Genomic DNA, 12,725 nt, shown 5'->3' on the forward strand with positions numbered 1-12,725 from the left:
CAGGCGTCTGCCACCATGCCTAGCTAATTTTCGTATTTTCTTTAGAGACGGGGTTTCACCATGTTGGCCAGGCTGGTCTTAAACTCTTGACCTCAGGTGATGCACCCACCTCAACCACCAAAACGGCCATGAGCCACCGCACCCAGGAAGTTAATATCTTTTTTTTTTTAAAGTCATAATGGGCTTGTTAAATGCTTACGTTAACGTTTATTTTTAAAAATGTAATCTGTGACCTTTCAGCTTTTCATAGCACTTCTCGTGTGAATATTTAAAAAAAGGCCCTTTACTCGTGGGGGAGAAGCGGTTATCCCTTTCAGCAGAGGGAGATGGAGGAACAGGCCCTGGTGGGTCTGAGCACAGGCAGTCACCCCAGCCTTGGTGCTGGCTTAGGTCTGTTCTCCGTTCACCGTAGCCGCGTCCATTCTCATTGTCAGCTTAAAAATAAGCTTTTTCCTCTTTCTAATCAGAACAGTTAGTTTGTTAACCATCACGTTAAGGTATCGAGAATGATGGCTTTCAGGCCTCAGATATGACGCAAGTAGTAAATGCAGCTGACCCTGAACAACATGGGTTTTGAGCTTCGAAGGATCACTTATGGTAATTATTTTCCAACCAACCCTTACTGAAAATCCTGGCTTTGTGGAGGGCTGACGTTTCCTACATGCGGTTCCATAGGGTGGCCGCGGGTCCTGTGGACACGTAGATTTGGGTAAACTCGGGGAGTGTTCTGGAATCCATGTCCCTGTGTATACAGAGGGACAACTGCAGCTTTTTAAAAGTTTGTGTCCTGCCTTGTCCTAAAAAGGCTCCAAGGTGGATGCGAAATTATTTCATCCTTTTGGTTTTCTTGGTGGGATATTGATGTTTATTCTTCAGTGTCTAAAATCCTGAGTGAACAGAGTTAGTGCTTCAGGAACAAAGCCAGTCTGGAAACACATATTGAGATATCCACCTTTTCTTCGTGGTTTCACAAAAGGCCATGATCATATTTTATTCGGTTGAACTGTAGGAAACTGCCAATATTTGCTGTTTTTGGTCTACAAAATGGCAAGTTCGTACGATATTAAAAACAAAGGCTTCCTGGATGGGGAAAATAGGAATCGGTGAGAACCTGAAGTTGTCTGTCATGGCCTCTGAGTCACAGGTAAATAAACCTGCGTGAGGGGAAGTTGGCTGTACAGTATTTTCCTTCTGTTTTGAGACTGTCAGAAAAAGGACAGTTCCATTACGTCGGGTCCCTTTTCCTCACCTTTGCTGCAGAGGGGACTTGCCATTATACCTCTTGTTTCCAGTGCTCAGGAGGCTGATGCCACATAGAAGACCTGCAGGTCGATGGATGTGAAACAGGCATCGGACACGCTGTGCACCTTGGGATGCATCTGAGAAGTACGTGCTTGCAGCAGGTCTGAGGTGAGGGCGTGTTCCATCTCCTCTCCCTTCTCTGGCTTTGCAGGCCTTTGAAGTTGGTCCTGGAAAGTGAAATTAGTTAATGCTGATTAGCTCCAGGTCAAAGCCAGGGGGCCGAACAGACCCGCCCTTCACTAGGGGTGTGAAGCATTGGGCCTTCCCATCAGGAGGCAGCAGGGACTCGAGAAAGCCCCACATGCCATCCAGTTCCCTTATGTTGAAATGTTTTGTACTCGACCATGCCCGGTCATTTTGGGAGGTAAATGGGGGATTCACATGGGGTTGTCCAGTATTCTTAGGTGTCAGGTGCGAGAGTTGAATTTGTAAAAGCTGTGCGGATAGGAAAGGGCCTCAGGGAGTGCTGTTTACACGGAGCTAATTTAACGCGAGGTCTGTTCTCTGCCTGGGTCCGTGTGTGACCGGTGTCTCCCAGTCTGCAACAGGACGTTGGCGTGACTCGGCGCCATCGTCCCACTCTGTGTAGACGTCTGAGGATCTGTGCGCGGCTGCTCTGTGAGAATGAGTTGTGATAATGAACTGAGAAACAGTGAACAAACCCTGAATTGGTTAGCACTGGTTCCACGGCCACTTCTGCCGTGGTTGGGGTCATTCATAATAAAATATGCTGGACTCCTATGCAGAGCTCTGAATTTCAGAGGCCCTTTAACTCGGCAGCTAACCAGTGGCTTCCTTCAGAAGACATTTGAGTCCCCTTTACCTACCAGGGTGACCCTGGGAGTTTGAAGATGAGTGAGACAAGCCCTCCCTGTCTTGTGGATTTTACTGTCCAGAGGGGAGACAGATGTGGACGGTGAAGGGGGCCCTATCAGAGGTCAGCGCACGTCAGTTTGATTTCTTCAGCACTTGTTGTGTTCAGGCGGTGCCCTGGGCCATGTGCAGAGCATCTGGGGACACTGCCCATGGCATCCCAGGCACAGCTAGCATCTGCGCCATCTTCATACTTGGCCTGAGTTTTGGGGAAATACCGAGGACGGCTTCTGCCCTTGCTGGAGAGAGTTGGAAGTCAGGGCAGCCGTCCACAAGGAGATGATCGCCAGCTGATTCCTCAAGAAAGAGAGGTGGTCTCCACATGGGCAGAGCAGCGAAGCATGCACAGCATGGGTGTGGGGTCTGGGGCATATGCATCTGAGTGGGGTCTGTTGGGAGACAGCAGGGGGTGAGGTGTGAAGGCAGTTGGAATTGACAGGATAAATTATCACTAAGGCGATGCTGGCAAAACATAAAATTGGGACTCTCTGGGGTAAACGTGGACTTAGGGTGACCCTGGGCGTGGGTGTTTTCAGGCTCTGAAGGCAGAGATTTAGGAAATTGGGGCAGAGCTGAGCCCCAGATGAGGATGAAGACCACCCTTGGGATGTTGAATGAGACAGGGGTGGAAACCCAGTGAATGTCATGGGGTCAGTCCAGGAGGAAGGCAGCAGAGGAGACCGGTGTCCTCAAAGGCCCCGTGGGGCCTGCCTCTCAAAGTACTGGGATTACAGGCATGAGGCACTGCTCCCTGTGGACACTTTTAAAATTTCTAAGCTACTCTCTCTCATACCCATTCCGGTATTTTTTTTTTTTTTTTTAGACTAGGTTTATGGCTATATTTTTTCCAAGGGAACCAAACAGTTACCTGTTTGAAGTACAAATAACACCGTGTTTAAAAACCGAAAATGCCAATTTGCATAGAAGTTTCCAAATACCCAGTTGGTTTGAGCCTTGCATTGCAGTGTCACTACCTGCTCTTAAATTTCTACATGATGTATAGATAGTGAAGCAGGGACAGCACGTACATCTTCAGGTTTTGATTCTACTAACTTGGGCTATATTTTCATTTATTTTGGCACATCTGTGGGTGTGGCAAGCAAGGCCAGGGTATTTATTTTGAAGCTTGTCCAATAACAGTTGGGAAGATTTTCACATTTTTAGAATTTTCATGGTAATAGTTATAATTTACAAAGAATTAAAAATTGTGTAGTCATTATTTTGCTTTTTTCTAGATATGCCCTGAAACAGGGTTGCTAACTATCATTCTACATCACAGGATTCAGAACAGTACCCTTTTGGAGATAATAACAGACCCATACCAACGTATGTAATAACATACCCATACCAACGTATGTAATAACATACCCATACCAACGTATGTAATAACATACCCATACCAACGTATGTAATAACATACCCATAGCAAGGTGTTGTGGGGCGGTGCTCAGTCCTCCGAGGGAGGGAATCGGCTCTTACCCGATTCATATTCAACAGGACCAGGGAATGTGTTCTTGTTCCATGTCCTGGTTGCCAGGAAGTCCTTGCCCTGGACCCTGTAATGCCCGGGGTCTTCCTGATAAACGCTGGTGGCCACTGGAGCACAGCCCGGCCCCCTCCAGTTTCTCCGCTTTGTAACTGCACTTGTGTTTAGCAGGTCTTCCAGGACTTAGACGCTGCTTGGTGTGAGCCAGGTTTTGTGTGGAAAGAGGACAGATCCGAGCCGGCAACCAACCATCCCAGAACTATCTTCTATGCTTCCAGATTCTGTGGCCAAAAACTTACCCGTGGACATTGAGGGTGATGCACTTCTGCTCCAAGACGTCTGTGGACTCAGCTAGAGGGATGGAAAGGATATGGAGCCTCTTCACTCCTGGCCTGGGCTTGGACCTGCTGTGCAGCCTCTCAGTGGCACTAGGGTCCCCTTGTGTCACAGCGGTCTCGGGTTGGTGGCACTGCCCCAGGATGTCCCAGGCTTCATGATGTCCAGGCTCCTCTGGTATGGCGGCCTCAGGTAGGTGGCACTGCTCTGATGGACGTCCCAGGCTTCATGATGGTAGGGGCTCCTTGTGCCATGGAGGCCTCCGGATGGTGGCACTGCCCCAGGGTGTCCCAGGCTCCAAGGCCAGTGTTCTGTCCAGCGATGGGAAGTTGTACTGTAAGGTCTAGTATCGGAAGATGCCTGGGGTCCTATCCTTCAGAGTGGTCCTACACTCACCACAAATCAAGCCAGGGGAAGCCCTGCCAGAATTTGCAGCTGTGTTTCAGGTCGTTCCACAAGGCCTCTTTTATTTTGGCCTAGTCAGGTATATAATTCTTTGTCTCTGATGTTTTTGAGACAGGCAAAAAAACCCTTTTTGTTGCCCAGGCAGTGGTGTGAGCACAGCTTATTACAGCCTCAACCTCCCAGGCTCAAGCGATCCTCCTGCCTCAGTCTCCTGGGTAGCCAGGACCCACAGGCACATGTTCCACGTGTCCCCATGCCTGACTTATTTTTGTATTTTTTGTAGAGATGGAGTTTTGCAATGTTGCCCAGGCTGGACTCGAACTCCTGGACTTAAGCAGTCCAGCTGCCTCAGCCTCCCAAAGTACTGAGATCACAGGCATGAGCCACTGTGCCTGGCCAAGTGTGTTTCTAATTTCAAAATTAAGAGGACCCAGAGTCAGTGAATGGCGTCTCTACTGGAACATGCTGCTTATAGTATATTAGGAAAAATCATCCAGAGCTTGGAAAAGGGGCTGGACAGACACAGCCCTTTGAGGTTGTCTGATGAATCCCTGGGGTCTTTGACCATCTGGAGGGATGTACCGTGTCAGACTCACTGTTGTCGACGGGCTGAAGCCCAGGTTTCATGACGTTATGTGTCGGCTTGTAGTACTTTCTCTGGCAGAGATGCGAGTGACTTCTGCTCACTGAGAGGCTCATCTCAGGGACTTCATGGCCTGAGGGACAGCAGCCTGTTTGAGCTAATCGAGCAATCTCGCACTACCCTTATTTTCTGAAACGCCTATGAGTGACTTCTCACACACACGGTCTTTGAAGCGGCTTCATGCCCGCGCTCCTTGGTAATGATCGAATGCTTTTCTTGACCCCTCGTCCCCTTTCTTTGGGGTGTTCCAGTCTCAATTCTCATGTGTTCTGCTTCTACGGGAATTTCTGAAGCTGCTGAGTGTAGAAAGCACTGAGGAGGCTGTGCTCCCACCCCTGTGAGTCTTCCAGGCATCATCCTCTCCGAGGCTTGGCGAGGTGGCGTCCATGGCACACCGAAGAGGCTGTGCTCCTGTCCCCCATGAGCTTTCCAGGCGTCCTCATCTCCCCTCCGGGGGGACAGGAGGAACCTTTCAAACTCATCTTAAACTTGTTTTCATGTCTTGGTTTTAACAGATTTCTTTGCATGGTCTCCCTTATCCAGAAGTGAGGGTGAACGCTGAGTTATTCACGGGAGTCAAGAAACCACACGCAGCCCAAAGAGACGTTTGTTTCCCTGGAATCATTTGTGTGTGTTCACCTTAAAATGCAACTTAGTAAAACAGGTGTGTTTTGAGGAATGACTTTAAATTACCCAGGTAAAAATGTGACAGTTAAATTTCATCATCTGTGCAGGTGTCCACAACCCCCTTCTGTGATTGCGTGTGAGTTTGTGACTTGTGGTTATTTTTGAAGAAAGAAAATCTGTTGCTGAGGACTTCAGAGGGTGTGCTGGGATTGTGTAGGGTTGACATCGGGGGCTTCAGTGTGTGGCTTCCTTGAAGAGGTTCAAATTAAGGCTGAGAGTCCCTACTCCAAAATGCTCTGAAACCTGAAACATTCCGAGCTTCCCCATGACACTCGAAGGAAATACCCTTCAGAGCACTTTGGATTTCAGTCTGGGGATGCTCAACTGGAAAGTGAAATATTGCAAGACCCTTCTGGCCCCAGGAGCTTGGATAAGGACATGGAGGGGGCCTGTGCCGGGTGTCCCTGGAGTGTGAGGCAGCCTGGGCTCGCTGGACTGGTTTTTGTAGGAGCCACAGAAGGGAAAGAGGGTCAAAGTGGCCACGCCTGGGTCCTGAGAAGGCTGAACCAGAAGGAGGTGGGTGCCAAGGGCAGCAGTTGAGTCCCCAGTGTCCGGGGCTCCTGTCCCTGGTGGAGTTGAGAGCCTCCTCTAGTTGTGGCCTCTCCCCTGTCAGCAGCCACTGAGGCCTGAAGGGAGAGGGGGCTGAGGAGAGGAGGGAAGGATAGGCCTGCTTCTGGAGAGGGCCGGCATCGGCCTGTGCTAGCCTCGTGTGTTACTCCTGCGTCCAGGGTGCACGGCCGTGCCTCGTGGTGTAGTGGTTCCTGGGATGCACGGCACTCTTGTCTGCAGTAACGTCTTTGTCTCCAACCCTTGGAGGCAAGTTACCTTTTTTCCCAGTGAAAAGAGGTAGAAAATCTTATAGAAATGCATTTGCTCTAATGTCTGTTTTCCAATAAGAAATGGTCGCTTAGGCTAAATCTTTGGGAGGTCAAGACAGGAGGATCACTTGAGGTGAAGGGGTTGAAGATCAGCCTGGACAACATAGCAAGACCCCATCTGTATAACAGAAAAATTAGCTGAGTGTGGTGGTGCGTGCCTGTGGTCCCTGCTACTCTGGAGGCTGAGGTGGGAAGATCACTTAAGGCTACAGTGAGCTGCGATTGCTCCGCTGTACTCCAATCTTGGCGACAGAGCCAAGACCCTGTCTCAGAAAGAAAAGTTAAAAAAAAAAAAATCCAGAAATGTAATTTTCTTTTTAAATCATCCCAAAAGAAAAACCTTTTTTTCTAAGAATGTGAAGGGTAACTGATATGATTCTTTCCTTGCATTGTTTCTCCTTTTTGAAATATTTACAGTAGTCCATCCACATCATCTCTCATCTCTCATCTCATTACAGAGCAGCAGGTTTCTTTGAGGTTAGTGGTGTTTCTCTGTGTTGCACCTTGGAGAACAGCCAGCATGAAACCTCTTACCACGATCATGCGCATTGTTTGTAGTCTCAATTAAAATCCTCTCCAGAGACGCCTGTGCTACTTATTATAGCAGAACTTTGGTTGCGGTGAAATGTGCATTCAGCTAACGGTTTTAAGTTCATATCTGAGATGATGCTGTATAATTCATGAAGCATATGGGATCAGTAATGATTGATGATAATTCTGGCTGATGTCATTTAGAGGATATTTTTCACTTCAAATTAAAACTTCCTTCGCGATAGTCATTTTGGGATTCATTTAACTATGCGCTTTATTTCATAGCTCAAATTTTCATTAGTCATTTCATAACACAGGATTTTGAAAGCAGACTTGGCAAAATCTTTCTAACAAAATGTTTGCTTCTGACGTCCCAAGGAACAGCACTCAGAATTGCTGGTAACTGTGGTACATTTTAAGGCTGATGATAGAAGTCACTTGAACGGGAAGGGCTGCTTTGTGAGGCAGATGGGGTTTGAACCCCGACCCTCCTGATACACCAGGCCTGACCCTGGCCTTCTCTCCTCTCCACTGGGAGATGAGAAGGGTGCCAGCATCCACCTCACAGGCCGTCCTGAGAACCTGGGACTAAGGGCTTGTGTTCCTCTTGCAGGTGGCGCAGATGTGGGAGCTTGACGATATAGACACTGCAGGCTGCCAGTGTCGGGGTAATCCAGTTTTAGTCATAAAGGTGGGATTTGCTTTGCTCCCCTGCAGACCAGGTGCAGTGCTGCTGTTGTAGCAAGTGTGTGGATCCTCTTGGGTGGTCCTCAGGTGGACAAGGAGTCACAGATTCGGATTCCCAGTGTTAGATATGAGGGGACCGGCTGGGTGCGGTGGCTCAAGCCTGTAATCCCAGCACTTTGGGAGGCCGAGACGGGCAGATCACGAGGTCAGGAGATCGAGACCATCCTGGCTAACACGGTGAAACCCCGTCTCTACTAAAAAATACAAAAATCTAGCCGGGCGAGGTGGCGAGCGCCTGTAGTCCCAGCTACTCGGGAGGCTGAGGCAGGAGAATGGTGTAAACCAGGGAGGCGGAGGTTGCAGTGAGCTGAGATCCGGCCACTGCAGTCCAGCCTGGGTAACAGAGCGAGACTCCGTCTCAAAAACAAACAAACAAAAAAAAGATATGAGGGGACCAAGGACCTCATGTGTTTAGAGGGGAGGAGTAAAAAGCTTCCCTTGTAATTCCAGGACTGTCTATCCCAGGAATGCCAAACCACTGGCTTTCACTTGATGCTGTCATAGGTGACACTGTATGGAAATGAGGACTCATATTTCGCATACCTGAGCCAGTACCCATCTCCCTCCAGGGCCGTGGCCGAGCCCTCCTGATTTTGCTGGGTTTCCAGCCTGGGGATCTGTAAGCCCAGTGACGTCTCCGATGTCGGCCGCCGCTCCCCGTAGGGACAGGAGATGGCTTCAGGAGGATGGTGATGAATGCCTGAATGAAGTCGACTTGTGACTGCAGTTCTAAGAGCCTCCCCGGGTGTTAGATGTCAGTAAATGACACCTGTGTGTGGATCTCATGTGATGAGAGAAACAGTGGGGGAAACCAAAGCTTGTGGAGTCTGCAGGTTCTGGACTTGGGGTTGTGTGCACCTGTGTACTTGGTGAGGGGTGTGATGTCTGGAATGAGTGTGCAGGTGTGTCACGTTTGTGCGTGTGTGGTGAGTGTATTTAGCAGGTGTGGGTCGAGTGAGCATGTTCATGTGTCGTATGTATTTGAGGGTATGTGTGGAGTGTGTACACGCATCATATTTGGTGAGTGTATTTGAGGGTGTGTATGGAGTGCATACATGCATTTGCACGCATAGTATTGGGTGAAGGGGTGGCATGTGTGGAGTAAGCATGCATATGTGTATGCTGTGTGTGGGGTTTCTACGTGGTCCTCCCCTGAGCCTGCTCCTGGGCCCTGCTGTCCTGGCAGCTTTCCAGTTTGGTGTGTCTTTGATTCCGGAAGATTCCGGAACCAAATTCTGAAGCTGTGATTACAAACTTGCAGCCCTGGAGGACTCTGGTTCATGGAGCCAGCACGAGGGTCTCTGTGCTGGCCTCACCCTGGGCTCTGTCCACAGAAGAGCATGTCTGATGATTGAGCTGTGTGGGGCTATGGCTCCCCAGCCTCAAGTCAGCCCTCAGTTCTGTCCCGCCTCTGTTTTTCTTGCTGAGGGGCTCCGGGAAGTGGTGCCTGGGATGACGTTTTCACCCTGGGGTTGTTTCACCAGCTGCCCAGGTGCTGACTGCCTGAGCCCTGCTGCCGTCCTGGGTGGACGGGGCTGTCACGGGGCCATGCCTGAGCACCTGTGGGAAGGCAAGGTTAGGAAGTGCCAGAGGTGAGTGGCTTCATCCCACACTTGATTTTTTGGAAAGTTCTGGATCTCATATTTTTCCCTAAGGGAAGTTAGAAACTGAGTTTCTCTTTAGGGGAACGTCTTTGCAGCGTCTGTTGTTTGAATGTTCTCCAGGTGTGGAATACTCGGGGCCGTATGTGTTTGGGAACATCCGTGTCCTGAGCGAATTCAGTAGGGAATGCAGAGAGGCCTCCTGTCAGCTTGGCCTCTGTTTCCAGCTTGTTGAGAGTTGATGGCTGCTGGTATCCCAGGGAGAGTAAAACACTGGGCCGTGTGGGGTGGGAACGTTCCCTCTGACAAGGTCAGTGGGAAAGCATCTAAACAAACGTCGCTGTTCTCCGGGCTCCTCGGGGTCGAGCTTGTTTTGTGGTGTTGAGGGAAAGCTACCCTTGTTCCTGTTCCTCACCATTTGAAAGGTGTCCAGGGCTGGTTCTTCTGGAGAGGTGATGTGCGTGAGTGGGGGCCAGGTCGCAGGCTCCGAGGTTATTTGGGACCTGTCAACTGATTTCCTGAACACACAGGTGCTTGGTAAAGATGTTCCTGATTAGCTAAAACATGTCAACAGGACGTGATAGCTGGTGGTTGTTTAAAGCCTATCACAATTTTCCTGTTACTTTTTAAATGCCTGTTGAATAAGGGAGGATTCACGTATTTTTGTTTTCCCGTCTGCATACTTGATATTTTGTTTTTTGTTTTTTATGTGGATGTGCAGTTAACAGGATTTAGAAGCAGTCTCAGCCCTGGGGAGACTTCAGGGCCACCTCAGTCAGTGCTGAAGGGAGGCAGGGATTTGGGGGCTACCTCCTCCATAGGACAGACACCAAGGGCTAGAGGTCAGCAATCTCAGTGAGGTCACAAAGACGGGCACACCCAGCACCCTGGCCTATATGCCTCTCCTTCACATTTGTCTCTGCTCAAACTGTTCTCCTGGGTCATCACGGGTGATCTCTAGGCGCTTGCTTGCTTCTTGCAGAAGTGGTGTCTGGCTGTGGTCAGTGTGGGCCCTCAGGACTACCATGTTTTTGGCTCACATCAATATTGGAGAGTGGTGTTTGTTTTGGAGTGGTAGATCCGGTGGATTTTGGCTTTACCAATTCATTTCATACCTGTCCTCGTAGATATAATACCTGTTCGTAAGCCGCATGTTTTCCTAGGTGCTGGGGCCCTATCATAATCCGTGTGTTCTCCTAGGCACTGGGACCCTCTTTTAAGCCGCATGTTCTCCTAGGCGCTGGGACCCTATTGTAAACTGTATGTGAGGGATCTCGGAGGTGCTCCTTATGAGGATCCAATACCTGACCTGAGGTGGAACAGTTGCAATTCAAAACCAGCCCCCAGAAAAATTGTCTTCCATGAAACCCATCCCTGGTGCCAAAAAGGCTGGGGGACAGCTGGTCTAACGCGGGCTAAGATGTCAGTAGATTTTTGGACTCGGGCCTTAGTTAAGGATTAGATTTTGAAAGGTGGGGATTGAAGACTTCTACAGGGCAGGTTTTCATCTCCAGTGGGGCCTGGGCAGAACTGGGTAGAACTGACCCAGAACATGACTATAGTCAGGCTGGCTCACTGCCTGCATCCTGTGTGTGCAGCCTTGCTGTTTATTCAATTGTCTCGTGGTGTGGATTCCATCCACAGTCTCAGAGTAGTGGAACCCATTACTTCAAGGCTGATCTTATTTAACTTTATCAAAAAGACATGAAAATCATTTAGTATAAATCTTCCAGATACCTGTATCCTTTCTTTTCCCAGAGGCTTTTAAGTATTGCAACTTAAAAATCTTCAAAAATAACTTTAAAGGAAAACCTCTAAGTACATTTTTGATGAGCACCCTTGACAGCTTTAATATGTGGAGTAAATTCCCTTGACTTTCGTATTCCTAGAAACTCGTTCATGTTTGCAGAAGACTTTGCATTTTGTCAACAGTGGCCACTGTTCGGTGACCATCATACCTGCCGTGTCTCATTTAGAAAGTTGGATGTGGATGTATTAACTTTTCAGACACAAAAACACATGGGCTGTTCGTTTCTGGTTTTGATTTTTTTTGTTTTTTTTTTTCCCCCAGCTGAATTCAAGAAAGGGAAACAAGCAGACAGAGTAAGTACCAGAAAGCGTCTAAGTTGTTGGGTGGGGGATCCTACTATGGTGTTGGATTGTGTTCTGCCAGACATCACTCCTCAAAAAGTTGACCCTGAAAGGGCTGGCATTGCCCTCACCCTGCGACATTCGTCTATCTCACCAGAGAATGAAGAATCTGCCAGAGTACTGTGAGTCAAATTCAGTCAGAACTCGATTAAATAAGAGGCTTTGTCTCAAAGGCCAAAACATGAGGACACATTTTTAATTTTATTTATTTTTATTTTTTTATTTTTTTATTTTTTGAGATGGAGTCTCACTCTGTCGCCCAGGCTGGAGTGCAGTGGCGTGATCTTGGCTCACTGCAAACTCTGCCTCCCAGCTTCACTCCTCTCTTCTGCCTCAGCCTCCCGAGTAGCTGGGACTACAGGTGCCTGCTACCACGCCTGGCTAATTTTTTGTATTTTCGGTAGAGACGGGGGTTTCACCGTGTTAGCCGGGATGGTCTCGGTCGCCTGACCTTGTGATCCGCCTGCCTCCTCCTCCCAAAGTGCTGGGATTACAAGCGTGAGCCGCCGCACCCGGCCGAAAACATGTTTCTTTACTGCCTCAGTCCTCAGTTGGGTAGTATGTTCTTTGTCTTGAAAGGCGCGCTCTGCGAGATGGGAATCTTCCGGTTGCTTACTTAGGGAATCCTGCCGGCTGTCATTGACTGGAGAGCGCAGTTTCCTGGCTGCCCTGGTCTTTGAGGGGAGGGAGACTGAGGGGTCATTTTCCTACCTGGACCAACATGTTTATTAAACCTGGCTTGTGGATCCTTTGGATCTTTTTATGAAGGAAAAGCCACTTCTGTGACTTTCAGATGAGTGGAAGTCATGTTAACAGAAATAAATAAATAAATAAATAAATAAATAAATAAATAAATAAATAAATAAATGTATATATTTTGGCTACTATGGAGAAGTTTTGTCCTTGTGATCTGTGAATACAGTCACGGGAGAGCAGAATGTTCACGGTGTGGGTGCTTACAGTGTACATGTAGAGTCACATTCTTCACTAGTATTACGTTAAAAAGTGACAAATAAGAGAAAAATATTTTGCTCATTACAACCTCGGTAAGAAGCTGGCAGTACTCTTGTTTTTGGAAGGGTGTG

At 48.6% G+C, this 12,725-nt stretch overlaps 1 long non-coding RNA gene across 1 annotated transcript; it reads left to right on the forward strand.

Annotated features, from left to right (window-relative positions):
• The first annotated feature begins 1,294 nt into the window (after window positions 1-1,294).
• On the forward strand, window positions 1,295-11,891 carry LOC139361599 (uncharacterized). Its single transcript, XR_011619152.1, has 4 exons — window positions 1,295-1,410; window positions 3,940-4,189; window positions 5,561-5,709; window positions 11,561-11,891. It is a non-coding gene; the product is annotated as an uncharacterized lncRNA (long non-coding RNA).
• Window positions 11,892-12,725: the final 834 nt, after the last annotated feature.

Source organism: Macaca nemestrina, unplaced genomic scaffold (genome assembly GCF_043159975.1).
Source record: "Macaca nemestrina isolate mMacNem1 unplaced genomic scaffold, mMacNem.hap1 Scaffold_68, whole genome shotgun sequence".
In the NCBI taxonomy this organism is placed as follows: Eukaryota; Metazoa; Chordata; class Mammalia; order Primates; family Cercopithecidae; genus Macaca; species Macaca nemestrina.